General features: G+C 37.6%; 1 protein-coding gene and 3 long non-coding RNA genes across 6 annotated transcripts in view; 3 read left to right on the top strand and 1 right to left on the bottom strand.

Annotated features, from left to right (window-relative positions):
* Positions 1-14638, top strand: part of LOC309656466 — a 607356-nt gene that overhangs the window by 462857 nt on the left and 129861 nt on the right. The gene's annotated exons all lie outside the window — the stretch shown is intronic.
* The window catches only part of LOC309656472, a 382613-nt gene that overhangs the window by 270727 nt on the left and 97248 nt on the right, over positions 1-14638 (top strand). The gene's annotated exons all lie outside the window — the stretch shown is intronic.
* Positions 1-14638, top strand: part of ZEB1 (zinc finger E-box binding homeobox 1) — a 195479-nt gene that overhangs the window by 153452 nt on the left and 27389 nt on the right. The gene's annotated exons all lie outside the window — the stretch shown is intronic.
* On the bottom strand, positions 331-14312 carry LOC309656477. The gene is made up of 2 exons (XR_014261396.1): positions 12425-14312; positions 331-11909 (listed from the first exon to the last, which is right to left on the bottom strand). It is a non-coding gene; the product is annotated as an uncharacterized lncRNA (long non-coding RNA).

Genomic DNA, 14638 nt, shown 5'->3' with positions numbered 1-14638 from the left:
AGAGGGAACATTTTTGAAAACCGAAATTTATTGCAGGTGGCCGTAGAGAGGGATCTCTTTAATCAGTGGAACATTGTCCATGGTAACAGTATAGCATTGTATCAGTGGCCTCTCGTGTATAGTGTGTGATGCCACCACATGTGGAATGCGTAGGGCAGTGCCTGGACATTGATTTCCATTCACTTACATGGTAGCAAGTAGTAGAAATGGGAACTAGGATGACGCTTACTGCCCTTTGATCATTCGCCACTGTCCTGGCAAGAAAAGCATGGTTGTCTGGTTCAAAACATACTAATTTGGAGACAGATGGTTTTCCTGTATCTACTTTGGTCCTCTCTGATACGAACAGCCAGTATATAAAGAGTGGTAAAATACAATAATAATGCGTTCATACTCTCCTGAAAAGAAATATGCTGTCATTCTGCCTTCCATGCACTAGAAACAGATGAAAATATTCCTGTAAGAAATTTTACACAGTATCTGTACCAAGAACTAGGAAGATACTTGGAATGTTTGAGGATATTTGAAGTATTAAGATCCTAAATCTGGTTTGGTTTTTCCAGGGTTCCCAGTTTAATGGATAGATTTAGCTTAATAGCCCAATAATCAACTTTTTAAAAGACTTCTTAGAGCAGTTTTACATTTAGAACAAAATTGTACAGAGGTGCAGAGATTTCCCATATTCCCCCTGCCCCACACATGCACAGCCTCCCCATTATCAACATCACTCACCAGAGCGGTACTTTTTTTTTTTTTTAACCAAGGATGAACCTACATTGACACGTCATAATCACTCAAAGACCTAATTTGCATTAGGGTTCACTCTTGGTGTTGTACATTCTGTGGGTTTCGACAAATGTACAATGCCATGTGTCCATCATTATAGTATCATACAGAGTGTTTTCACTGCCCTAAAAGTCCTCTGTGCTCTGCCTGTTCATCCTCCCCTCCTCCTTGCCCTGGCAACCACTGATGTTTTTATGTCTCCATAGTTTTGCCTTATCCAGAATGTCTTATAGTTGGAGTCATGTAGTATATAGTCATATAGCCTTTTCAAATTGGCTTCTTTCACTTACTTATGCATTCAACTTTCCTCTGTGTTTTTTCATGGATTGATAACTCATTTCTTATAAATGTTGAATGATATTCCATAGTCTGGATGTACTGCATTTTATTTATCCATTCACCTACTGAAGGACACCTTGGTTGCTTCCAAGTTTTGGCAGTTATGAATAAAGCTGCTATAAACATTCATGCACAGATTTTGGTCTGGAAATAAGTTTTCAGCTCCTTTGGGTAAATACCAAGGTGCACAATTGCTGGATTATATGATAAGAGTATGTTTAGTTCTAGAGGAAACTGCCAAACTATCATCCAGAGTGGCTGTACCATTTTTCATTCCACCAGCAATGAATGAGAGCTCCTATTGCTCCACATCATGGCCAGTATTTCATGTTCTCAGTGTTCCCGATTTTGGCCATTCTGATAGTGTTTAGTGGTATCTTGCTGTTTTAATTTGTATTTCCCTAATGAAATATTATGTGCAGCATCTTTTCACAGTTATTTGTCATCTGTATATCTTCTTTGATGAGGTGACAAAGTCCTTGGCCCATTTTTAAAATTTTTTAATTTTATATTGGAGTTAGTTGATTTACAATGTTGTGTTAGCTTCAGGTGTACAGCAAAGTTAGTTAGTTATACATATACATATCTATTCTTTTTCAGATTCTTTTCCCATATAGGTCATTGCAGAGTATTGAGTAGGGTCCGCTGTGCTATGCAGTAGGTCCTTGTTGGTTGTCTATTTTATATACAGTAGTGTGCACATGTGAATCCCAATCTCCTCATTTATCCCGCCCCCACCTTTCCCCTTTGGTAACCGTAAGTTTGTTTTCAAAGTCTGTGAGTCTGTTTCTGTTTTGTAAATAAGTTCATTTGTACTGTTTTTTAGATTCCACATATAAATGATATCCTTTGATATTTATCTTTCTCTAACTTACTTAGTATGATAATCTCTAGATCCATCCATGTTGCCACACATGGCATTATTGCATTCTTTTTTATGGCTGAGTAATATTCCATTGCGTATATATACCTATATATATACACCACATCATCTTTATCCATTCCTCTGTCGATGGACACTTAGGTTGCTTCCGTGTCCTGGCTATTGTAAATAGTGCTGCAGTGAACATTGGGGTGCATGTACCTTTTTGAAGTATGATTTTCTATGGATATATGCCCAGGTGATGGATCGCTGAATCATATGGTAGCTCTATTTTTAGTTTTTTAAGGGACCTCCATACTGTTCTCCATAGTGGCTGTATCAGTTTACATTCCCACCAACAGTGCAAGAGGGTTCCCTTTTCTCCACATCCTCTCCAGCATTTACTGTTTGTAGATTTTTTGATGATGGCCATTCTGACTGGTGATACCTCACTGTAGTTTTGATTCTCATTTCTCTAATAGTGATGTGGAGCATCTTTTCATGTGCTTTTTGGCCATCTGTGTGTCTTCTTTGGAGAAATGTATATTTAGACCTACTGCCCATTTTTTTGATTGGGTTGTTTTTTCGATATCGAGCTGCATGAGCTGTTTGTATGTTCTGGAGATTAAACCCTTGTCATTCGCTTCATTTGCAAATATTTTCTCCCATTCTGTGGGTTGTCTTCATTTTGTTTATGGTTTCCTTTGCTGTGCAAAAGCTTTTAAGTTTAATTAGGTCCCATTTGTTTATTTTTGTTTTTATTTTCATTACTCTAGGAGGTGGATCCAAAAAGGTATTACTGCAATTTATGTCAAACAGTGTTCTGCCTATGTTTTTCTCTAAGAGATTTATAGTATCCAGTCTTACATTTAGGTTTTTAATCAATTTCGAGTTTATTTTTGTGTATGCTGTTAGAGAATGTTCTAATTTCATGCTTTTACACGTAGCTCTCCACTTTTCCCAGCACCATTTATTAAAGAGACTGTCTTTTCTCCATTGTATATTCTTGCCTCCTTTGTCATAGATTAATTGACCACAGGTGTGTGGGTTTATTTCTGGGCTTTCTATCCTGTTCCATTGATCTGTATTTCTGTCTTTGTGCCAGTACCATACTGTTTTGATGACTGTAGCTTTATATTATAGTCTGAAGTCAGTCAGCCTGATTCCTCCAGCAGCTCTGTTTTTCTTTCCCAAGATTGCTTTGGCTATTCAGGGTCTTTTGTGTTTCCATACAGATTTTAAGGTTTTTGTTCTAGATCTGCAGAAAATGCCATGAGTTATTTGATCGGGATTGCATTGAATCTGTAGATTGCCTTGGGTAGTATAGTCATTTTGACAATATTGATTCTTCCAATCCAAGAATATGGTATATCTTTCCATCTGTTTGTGTCATCTTCGATTTCTTTCATCAGCATCTTACAGTTTTCAGAGTACAGGTCTTTTGCCTCCTCAGGTAGGTTTATTCCTAGGTATTTTATTCTTTTTTGATGCATGGTATTCTTTTGTGATAAATGGTATTGTTTCCTTAATTTCTTTTTCTGATCTTCTGCTGTTAGTGTATAGGAATGCAACAGATTTCTCTGTATTAATTTTGTGTCCTGCAACTTTACTGAATCCATTGACGAGCTCCAGTAGTTTTCTGGTAGCATCTTTAGGATTTTCTATGTATAGTATCATGTCATCTGCAAACAGTGACAGTTTTACTTCTTCCTTTCCAACTTGGATTCCTGCTATTTTTTTTCTTCTCTGATTGCTATGGCTAAGACTTCCAAAACGATATTGAATAGAAGTGGCGAGAGTGGACGTCCTTGTCTTGTTCCTGATCTTAGAGGAAATGCTTTCAGCTTTTCACCACTGAGTATAATGTTAGCTGTGGGTTTGTCATATATGGCCTTTATTATGTTGAGGTATAGTCCGTCTATGCCCACTTTCTGGAGAGTTTTTATCTTAAATGAGTGTTGAAATTTTGTCAAAAGATTTTTCTGTTGAGATGATCATATGGTTTTTTTTCTTCAATTTGTTAATGTGGTGTATCACACTGAATGATTGTGGGTACTGAAAAATCCTTGCATCCCTGGGATAAATCCCACTTGATCATGGTGCATGATCCTTTTAATGTATTGTTGGATTCTGTTTGCCAGTATTCTGTTGAGGATTTTTGCATCTGTGTTCATCTGTGAGATTGGCCTGTAATTTTCTTTTCCTGTGGTATCTTTGTCTGGTTTTGGTATCACGGTGATGGTGACCTCATAGAATGAATTTTGGAGTATTCCTTCGTCTGCAATTTTTTGAAATAGTTTCAGAAGGATAGGTGTTAACTCTTCTCTAAATGTTTGATAGAATTCCCCTGTGAAGCTATCTGGTCCTGGACTTTTGTTCATTGGGAATTTTTTAATCACAGTTTCAGTTTCAGTGCTTGTGATTATTGTTCATATTTTCAGTTTCTTCCTTGTTCATTTTGGGGAGGTTGTACCTTTCTAAGAATTTGTCCATTTCTTCTAGGTTGTCCATTTTATTGGCATACAGTTGCTTGTAAGTAGTCTTAAGATCCTCTGTATTTCTGTGGTGTCCATTGTAACTTATCCTTTTTCATTTCTGATTTTATTGATTTGAGCCCTCTCCCTTTTTTTCTCGATGAGTCTGTCTAAAGGTTTATCTATTTTGTTTATCTTTTCAAAGAGCCAGCTTTTAGTTTCATTGATCTTTTCTAATGTTTTCTTCATCTCTATTTCATTTATTTCTGCTCTGATCTTTATGATTTCTTTCCTCCTGCTAACTTTGGGTTTTGTTTGTTCTTATTTCTCTAGTTGCTTTAGGTGTAAGGTTAGGTTGTTTATTTGGGATTTTTCTTGTTTCCTGAGATGAGACTATATTGCTATAAACTTCCCTCTTTAGAACTGCTTTTGCTGCACCCCTTAGGTTTTGGATCATCATGTTTTGACTGTCATTTGTCTCTAGGTATTTTTTTATTTTCTCTTTGCTTTCTTTAGTGACTCATTGGTTGTTTAGTAGCATATTGTTTAGCCTCCACGTTTGTGTTTTTTTCAGTTTTTTTTGTTGTTGTTGATTTCTAATCTCCTAGCATTGTGGTCAGAAAATATGCTTGATAAGATTTCAGTTTTCTTAAATTTATCAAGGGTTGCTTTATGGCCCAGAATGTGATCTATCCTGGAGAATGTTCCATGTGCACTTGAAAAGAATGTGTATTCTGCCGCTTTTGGACAGAATGCTATATGAATATCAATCAAGTCCATCTGACCTAATGTGTCATATAAGGCCTGTGTTTCCTTTATAGATTTTCTGTCTCGATGATCTGTCCATTGATGTAAGTGGGATGTTAAAGTCCTCCATTATTATTGTGTTACTGTTGATTTCTCCTTTTATGGCTGTTAGCATTTGCCTTATATATTGAGGTGCTCCTATGTTGGGTGCATAAATATTTACAATTGTTATATCTTCTTCTCAGATTGATCCCTTGATCATTATGTAGTGTCCTTCTTTGTCTTTTGTAACAGTCGTCATTTTAAAGTCTATTTGGTCTGATATGAGTACTGCTACTCCAGCTTTCTTTTGATTTCCATTTGCATGGAATACCTTTATCCATCCCCTCACTTTCAGTCTGTATGTGTCCCTAGGTCTGAAGTGGGTCTTTTGTAGACAGCATATATATGGGTCTTGTCTTTGTATCTGTTCAGCCAGTCTTTTGGTTGGAGCATTTTAATCCATTTACATTTAAGGTAATTACTGATATGTATGTTCTTATTGCTGTTTTGTTAATTTGGGGGATGGTTGTTTTTGTAGATTTGGGCATTTATTGTTTGCAGATTTTTTGATGACAGCCATTCTGACTAGGGTGAGGTGATACCTCATTGTAGTTTTGATTTGCATTTCTCTAATAATTGGTGATGTTGAGCATCTTTTCATGTGCTTTTTAGCCGTCTTTATGTCTTCTTTGGAGAAATGTCTATTTAGATCTTCCACCCATTTTTTGATTGAGTTGTTTGTTTTTTGATATTGAGCTGCATGAGCTGTTTGTTGGGTGGGTTATTTTTGTAGGTCTTTTTTCTTCCCTTCCTCTTTTGTCCTCTTGTGATTTGATGACTATGTTTAGTGTTGTGTTTGGATTCCTTTTTCTTTTCTGTGTGTGTATCTATAAGTAGATTCTTGGTTTGCGGTTACCATGAGGTTTTGATACAGCAGTCTATATATGTATATACAAGATTGTTTTAAGTTGCTGGTCTCAATTTCAAATGCATTTCCAATATCCTGCATTGCACTCTCCTCTTCTCATGATTGCTGGTTTTGATAGCATGTTTGTGAGTGGATGATTTCCTACCTTTACTGTATGTTTGCCTTGACCAGTCAGCTTTCACATTCATAATTTTCTTGTTTTCTCTCATGGGCTTTTCTTTTCTGCCTAGAGCAGTTTCTTTAGCATTTGTTGTAAAGCTGGTTTGGTGGTGCCGTATTCTCTTAGCTTTTCCTTGTCTGTAAAGCTTTTGATTTCTCCATAGAATCTGAACAAGAGCCTTGCTGAGTATTCTTGGTTGTAGGTTTTTCCCTTTCACCACTTAAATATATCCTGCCACTCCATTCTGGCCTGCAGAGTTTCTGCAGAAATACCAGCTGATAACCTTATGGGGATTCCCTTGTATGTTATTTGTTGCTTTTCCCTTGTTGCTTTTGACATTTTCTCTTTATCATTCATTTTTGTCAAGTTGATTAATATGTCTCAGCATATTTCTCCTTGGCTTTATCCTTTATGGGACTCTCTGCACTTCCTGGACTTAGGTGACTGTTTCCTTTCCCATGTTAAGGAAGTTTTCAGCTATTATCTCTTCAAATACTTTCTCAGGCCCTTTGTCTCTCTCTTCTCCTTCTAGGACCCCTATAATGCAAATGTTGGTGCATTTAATGTTGTCCCAGAGGTCTCTTAGGCTGTCTTCATTTCTTTTCATTCTTTTTTTTTTCTTTATTCTGTTCTGCAGCAGTGATTTCCACCATTCTGTCTTCAGCTCACTTATCCATCCTTCTGCATCATTTATTCTGCTATTGATTCTTTCTGGTGTATTTTTCATTTCAGTTATTGTATTGTTCAACTCTTGTTTGTTTTTTAAATCTTCTAGCTCTTTGTTAAACGTTTCTTGTATCTTCTTGGTCTGCGCCTCCATTCTTTTTCCGAGATCTTGGATCATCTTTACTATCATTACTGTGAATTCGTTTTCAGGTAGATTGTCTATCACTTCATGTAATTGTTGTCTTGGGGTTTTATATTGTTCCTTCATCTGGAATGTATTCCTCTGCCATCTCATGTTGTCTCACTTTCTGTGTTTGAGGTCTCACAGACTGCAGGATTGTAGTTCCTCTTGGTTCTGGTGTCTGCCCCCTGATGGGTGAGGCTGGTCATGGGGCTTGTGCAGGCTTCCTGGTGGGAGGGACTGGTGCCTGCCCACTGGTGGGTGGAGCTGGGTCTTGTCCCTCTGGTGGGCAGGACTGTGTCAAGGAGTGTGTTTAGAGGTGGCTGTGGCTTGGCTCAGGATGACTTTAGGCAGCCTGTCTGCTGATGGGTGGGGCTGTGTTCCTGCCCTGCGGGTTGTTTGGCCTGAGGCATGCCAGCACTGGAACCTAAGGGCTGTTGGGTGGGGCCAGGTCTTGGTGTCAAAATGGCGGCCTCCAGGACAGCTCATGCCAATGAGTACCCCCCAGTACCTCTGCCACCAGTGTCCTTTTACCCACAGTGAGCCACAGCCACCCCTCACCTCCCCAGCAGACCCCTCCAAGACCAGCAGGTAGGTCTTGCCCAGGGTCCTATGAAGTCACTGCTCTTTCCCATGTCCCAGCTCACACAGGACCTTATTTGTGCCCTCCAAGAGTGGTGCTTCTGTTTCCCCCAGTCCTGTGGAGTTCCTGCAGTCAAGCCCCACTGGCCTTCAAAGCCAAATTATCTGGGGGCTTCTCCTACCAATGCAAGACCTCCAGACTGGGGAGCCTGACATGGGGCTCAGAACTCTCACTCTTGTGAGAGAACCTCTGTGATATAATTATTTTCTAGTTTGTGGGTCAAACTAGAAAATAATTAGTATGGGATTTGATTGTATCACGAATGTGCCCCTTCTACCATCTCGTTGTGGCTTTGTCTTTGGAAGTAGAATTATCTTTTTTGGTAGGTTCCAGACCTTTTTTATTGATGATTGTTCAGCAGTTAGTTGTGATTTTGGTGTCTTCGTGAGAGGCGGTGAGCTCAGGTCCTTCTACTCCACCACCTTGTCCTCCAGGTTTACTTTAATCTCAGGTATGTATTCTTGAACTCAGTAGTTCCAGTGGTGATTTCCTGATTCTCCGTCATGAAGTTGGAGGAGGAAGGGGGCTATGATTTGGCCCATTTTTTAAATTAAATTATTTGATTTCTTAGCAGTGAGTTTTAAGAATTCTTTGTATATTTTGGATACTAGTCCTTTTTCAGATGTGTCGTTTGCAAATAGTTTTCCCAGTCCATGGCTTATCTTCTAATTCTCTTCTAGTTCTCTTGTTATTGTCTTTCATGGAACAGAACTTTTTCATTTAATGAAGTCCAGCTTATCAAGTATCTCTTTCATGGCTCATGCCTTTGGTATCTAAACTGGCATTACCATACCCAAGGTCACATAGGTTTTCTTCTGTTGTTGTCTGTGATCCATTTTGAGTTTTGTAAAGGGTGTAAGGTCTGTGTTTACTTTTTTTTTTTTTTTGTATGTGGATGTCCAGTTGCCTTTGCTGTTTGGGCTGTCTGTTCTGTTCCACTGACCCATTTGTCTGTTCTCTCGCCAACACCACACTTTCTTGATTATTATAGCTATATAGTAAGCCTTGAAGTCAGATAGTGTTGGTCTCCCAACGTTATTCTTCACCTTCAATGTTATGTTGCCTCTTCTGGGTCTCTTGCCTCTCCATATAAATTTAGAATGTCTGTCATTATCCATAAAATAACTTGATTGGGATTACACTGACTCTGTAGATCTAGTTGGGGAGAAGTGACATCTTGACAATATTGAGTCAATATTGAGTATCCATGACCATGGAATAGCTCTCCATTTATTTAGTTCTTTGATTTTATTCATCAGACTTTTGTACTTTTCCTCAAATAAATCTTATAATTTGTTAGATTTGTGCCTAAGTATTTTCGGTGCTAGTGTAAATGGTGTTGTATCAATCAACTTTTAAATTTTTGAAGGAAATCGAGAAGGACGGTACAGAAAACAAAACAGATTCCATTGTGAAGAGTCAACTGTACCTTCCTTAAATCAGGAATCAGCTATGCAAAAGAGCAGAAAGAGGAGTTTCACTCCAGAATAGATAGGATTTCTGCAACTAATTTGGTGACAAAGGAAAAAGAAGTAGGGTGCTCTAGGACTTGTTTCCTGCAGTGTGGCAAAAGGACACGTTTCTGAGACCTGTAAGTAATTACCCCTGGGGACACTGCATTTCAGCTTAATGATATGCGTTCTGTTGACCTGTTTGCATATTTGCAGAGTCCGTAGTTATTGGCATTATAATCCTGTAGGGCCTTAGTTTTCTACTTTTGTTTCTTGGTATTTTTTTCTCTTAAAGAAAATGTGTTAACATTTCACCTGAAAAAGCAGTAGCTTACAATAAATATGAAAGGGAAATAGAACATTTTAAATGCAGATGCGTATAACTATGTAAAATTTTTATGTAACAAAGAGGATTTCAGAAAGTATCAGTGAAAGAAAATAATGAAAACTAAAGAAACGTTCCATTGCATAGATCAAATAAGGTTAAACTTTGTAAAGTCCATTGTTACAAATCAATGCAGTAAAATCCCATAAAAATTGAGGCCTTAACTGTTCTGAAATAGTAAAACATTTTTTGTTTTCTTTGTCTAATTATTATTGAATATGTTTTTAATTCAGGAATTCATTACTTTTAGGTATATAATGTAATTTAACTGCTAATACAGTATTTCACAGTAGATTTTCTGTCACACCAGCAACATCTGTTTACATAGAAAAAGTGATTATCTTCAGAAGCACTTAGGTTTTTAGTGTTTTAATAGATTAAACATACCGTCCTGCACGTCATAAGTTGTAAACAGGGAAACTTTACTCCAACAGATGGATTTATCACAAATTCTGGTTCAGTGGGGAACAAATCAAGGAAATTTTTCACAGGTTTTATATCAGTCTGCCTACTAAAGGAAGTTTAAGATACAGAAATTTTAAATGTTTTTTAAATAAGTATATTCATGGTCACAGATACATAAAGAAATTATGGTTCAAAAAATGCTCAGATATAGGTTGGATTTTTTAGTAGTACTGAATTGCTACCATAAGTTTATTATAGGAATTCTAAAAAGAAACATTTTTTTCCCTTACATGACAAGTCTTCATTGCTAAAAAGTGAGTTTTTAAAAAATAATAGTCCAGTATTTTTTAAAACAGAAACAAAAATTCTAGCTTTTAAACCTGTTCATTCTATAACTTATGATGTCAAATATTTAGATTTTTTTCATTGTTTTATATGCAATTGGCCTAAAAGAATAAACTCATATCTCATACGTGTGAGAACATCCAATAGATACTGATTCATGAGTATGAACATTCAATAGATACTGATTTATGAAAAGAACTTGCTAGTTAAGTATGAGAAACTTGTCATTTTACGGAATTATTAGTATTTTGTTTACTGATTGGAAGGATTAATCATGAAGGTAAAGAAGAAAATAGAATGTAATGCAAGCAGACCGCTTATGACCCAGGAGTACAAGGAGCTTGAATCATGGAATCACACTGTGACTGTGGTACTGATGACCAAACACCTGTAACGGTGGACTCTGACGTTAGCCGCTGAGACCAGTAGGATAAACAGTCTGGCAAGGAGAGTGTCCCAAATGTTGGTTCCCCACTTGTCTGTACAAATAGGAAATTGATACTAGACAAAATATTATAACTTGATTTCCCCCCCAAAATGTCCTCATGTGGCTACTCTAGTCCCCAAAGAAGGGGGTCATGCCAAAGTCATCACCAAGAGAAAACTCTGGTTCCAGGTGCCTTGCTAGCTGATAACAACAACAAAAAAAAAACAGCATAAACCATGGGGGTCTTGGTTATTTGATTTTATTTGTATATTTGATACATATTTCAGTGTATTTAGCTGTATAGAGTCAGGTGCTCAGCTTATTATTTGCAGGCCTGCCCTTAAGCAAGACATTTAATTTACATAGACTTGAATTTCAGTAATGGGGACACATGTTTATGAAGCATTTGAAGAATGTTATGAAATTTTCTTTGGTGGTCTTTTTCTGTTAAGAAATTCAAAATGAAGGTAAGATGATATTTACAATAACATGTCACTTAGGAACTTATTTCTTTGAAGAAATACATCAAATATGGAAATCTACTCTTAGTTAAATATTAACTGGCCAAAGTGGTATTACATTTTTAGGATTGGCAGGCTTAGATGGTTCCATATATAAAAAATATCTAGTTCACTCCGCAAACTACAATTCATCCATAATGCCCTTATTTTCTGAAAGCTATCGTAATAGTCATCCAGATAAAACTGTACAGAAAGTGTGTCGGTGTGTTTCAGGAGGAAAAAGAACATGAAGAGCCGTGCAGGGGCGTCTCAGTGGGCCGGGCCCGCTCTGGCCCCCACTGCTCCTCACAGTACACACTCTTTTGGTCTGAACTCGGGCACAGGGCCACACTTCCCTGCAAGGGCATCTTAGAAACACAGTCCGTGCGCTGCTTACTCTCTGAGGACTGTAACTAGAGTGCCACTTTTCTCTGATCCACCGCGCAAACGAGGAGAAGAAATACGTTGTAGTGAAGAAGTCACACAGCACACGTTTGACTTCTGACTGCATCATTTACTGGCTGTGTGATTTGGAAGTTATTTAGCCTTTTTCTGGGCCTCACGTTCTCTCTTTATAAAATAGAGGGGGAGATCAGTGTGTTGTTTTCAGGATCAAATACAAAGCATAATGTCTGGTATGTAGCAGAGGGCCTTGGTGGTAGCTTTGGTAATTTTTCTTTTTAATAACATCTTTATTGGAGTATAATTGCTTTACAATGGTGTGTTAGTTTCTGCTGTATAACAAAGTGAATCAGCTATACATATACATATATCCCCATATCTCCTCCCTCTTGTGTCTCCGTCCCACCCTCCCTATCCCAAACCTCTAGGTGGACCCAAAGCACCGAGCTGAGCTCCCTGTGCTATGCGGCTGCTTCCCACTAGCTATCTATTTTACATTTGGTAGTGTATATATATGTCCATGCCACTCTCTCCCTTTGTCCCACCTAGCTTACCCTTCCCCCTCCCTGTGTCCTCAAGTCCCTTCTCTATCTCTGCGTCTTTATTCCTGTCCTGCCCCTACGATCTTCAGAACCTTATATGTGTTAGCATACGGTATTTGTTTTTCTCTTTCTGACTTACTTCACTCTGTTTGACCCACGCTAGTTCCATCCACCTCATTACAAATAACTTTCTTTTTGTGGCTGAGTAATATTCCATTGTATATATGTGCCACATCTTCTTTATCCATTCATCTGTCAATGGACACTTAGGTTGCTTCCATATCCTGGTTATTGTAAATAGTGCTGCAGTGAACATTGTGGTACATGACTCTTTTTGAATTATGGTTTTCTCAGGGTGTATGCCCAGTAGTGGGATTGCTGGGTCATATGGTAGTTCTATTTTTAGTCTTTTAAGGAACCTCCATTATGTTCTCCATAGTGGCTGTATCAATTTACATTCCCACCAACAGTACAAGAGGGTTCCCTTTTCTCCACACCCTCTCCAGCATTTATTATTGGTAGATTTTTTGATGATGGCCATTCTGACTGGTGTGAGGTGATACCTCATTGTAGTTCTGATTTGCATTTCTCTAATAATTAGTGATGTTGAGCATCCTTTGATATGTTTGTTGGCAATCTGTATATCTTCTTTGGAGAAATGTCTATTTAGGTCTTCTGCCCATTTTTGGATTGGGTTGTTTGTTTTTTTGAAATTGAGCTGCATGAGCTGCTTGTAAATTTTGGAGATTAATCCTTTGTCAGTTGCTTCATTTACAAATATTTTCTCCCATTCTGAGGGTTGTCTTTTCGTCTTATGTTTTCCTTTGCTGTGCAAATTTTAAGTTTCATTAGGTCCCATTTGTTTATTTTTGTTTTAATTTCCATTTCTCTAGGAGCTGGGTCAAAAAGGATCTTGCTGTGATTTATGTCATACAGTGTTCTGCCTGTGTTTTCCTCTAAGTTTTATAGTGTCTGGCCTTACATTCTTTAATCCATTTTGAGTTTATTTTTGTGTACGGTGCTAGGAAGTGTTCTAATTTCATTCTTTCACATGTAGCTGTCCAGTTTTCCCAGCACCACTTATTGAAGAGGCTGTCTTTTCTCCATTGTATTCTTGCCTCCTTTTATGAAAAATAAGGGGACCATATGTGCATGGGTTAATCTCTGCTCTTTCTTTCCATTGATCTATATTTCTGTTTTTGTGCCAGTACCATACTGTCTTGATTACTGTAGCTTTTGTAGTATAAGTCTGAAGTCCAGGAGCCTGATTCCTCCAGCTCCATTTTTCTTTCTCCAGATTGTTTTGGATATTCGGGGTATTTTGTGTTTCCATACAAGTTCTGTGAAAAATGCCACTGGTAGTTTGACAGGGATTGCATTGAATCTGTAGATTGCTTTGGGTAGTATAGTCATTTTCACTATGTTGATTCTTCCAATCGAAGAACATGTTATGTCTCTCCATCTGTTTGTATCATCTTTAATTTCTTTCATCAATGTCTTATGGTTTTCTGCATACAGGTTTTTTGTCTCCTTAGGTAAGTTTATTCTTAGGTATTTTATTCTTTTTGCTGCAATGGTAAATGGGAGTGTTTCCTTAATTTCTCTTTCAGATTTTTCATCATTAGTGTGTTATAGGAATGCAAAAGATTTCTGTGCATTCATTTTGTATCCTGCTACTTCACCAAATTCATTGATTAGCTCTAGTAGTTTTCTGGGAGCATCTTTAGGATTCTCTATGTATAGTATTATGTATAGTATGTCATCTGCAAACAGTGACAGCTTTCCTTCTTTTCCGATTTGGATTCCTTTTATTTCTTTTTCTTCTCTGATTGCTGTGGCTAAAACTTCCAAAACTATATTGAATAACAGTGGTGAGAGTGGACAACCTTGTCTTGTTCCTGATCTTAGAGGAAATGGTTTTAGTTTTTCACCATTGAGAATGATGTTGGCTTTGGGTTTGTCATATATGGCCTTCATTATGTTGAGGTAAGTTCCCTCTATGCCTACTTTCTGGAGGGTTTTTATCATAAATGGATGTTGAATTTTGTCGAAAGCTTTTTCTGCATCTATTGAGATGATCACATGGTTTTTCTCCTTCAGTTTGTTAATAGGGTGTATGTATCACATTGACTGATTTGAGTATATTGAAGAATCCTTGCATTCCTGGGAAAAACCCCAACTGATCATGGTGTATGATCCTTTTAATGTGCTCTTGGATTCTGTTTGCTAGGATTTTTGCATCTATGTTCATCAGTGATATTGGCCTGCAGTTTTCTTTCTTTGTGACATCTTTGTCTGGTTTTGGTATCAGGGTGAGGGTGGCCTCATAGAATGAGTTTTGGGAATGTTCCTC

This window comes from Balaenoptera physalus, assembly GCF_965194825.1.
Source record: "Balaenoptera physalus genome assembly, chromosome: 2".
In the NCBI taxonomy this organism is placed as follows: domain Eukaryota; kingdom Metazoa; phylum Chordata; class Mammalia; order Artiodactyla; family Balaenopteridae; genus Balaenoptera; species Balaenoptera physalus.
Note: the sequence above shows the minus strand (reverse complement) of the source record. Positions and strands in the feature narration are given on the sequence as shown.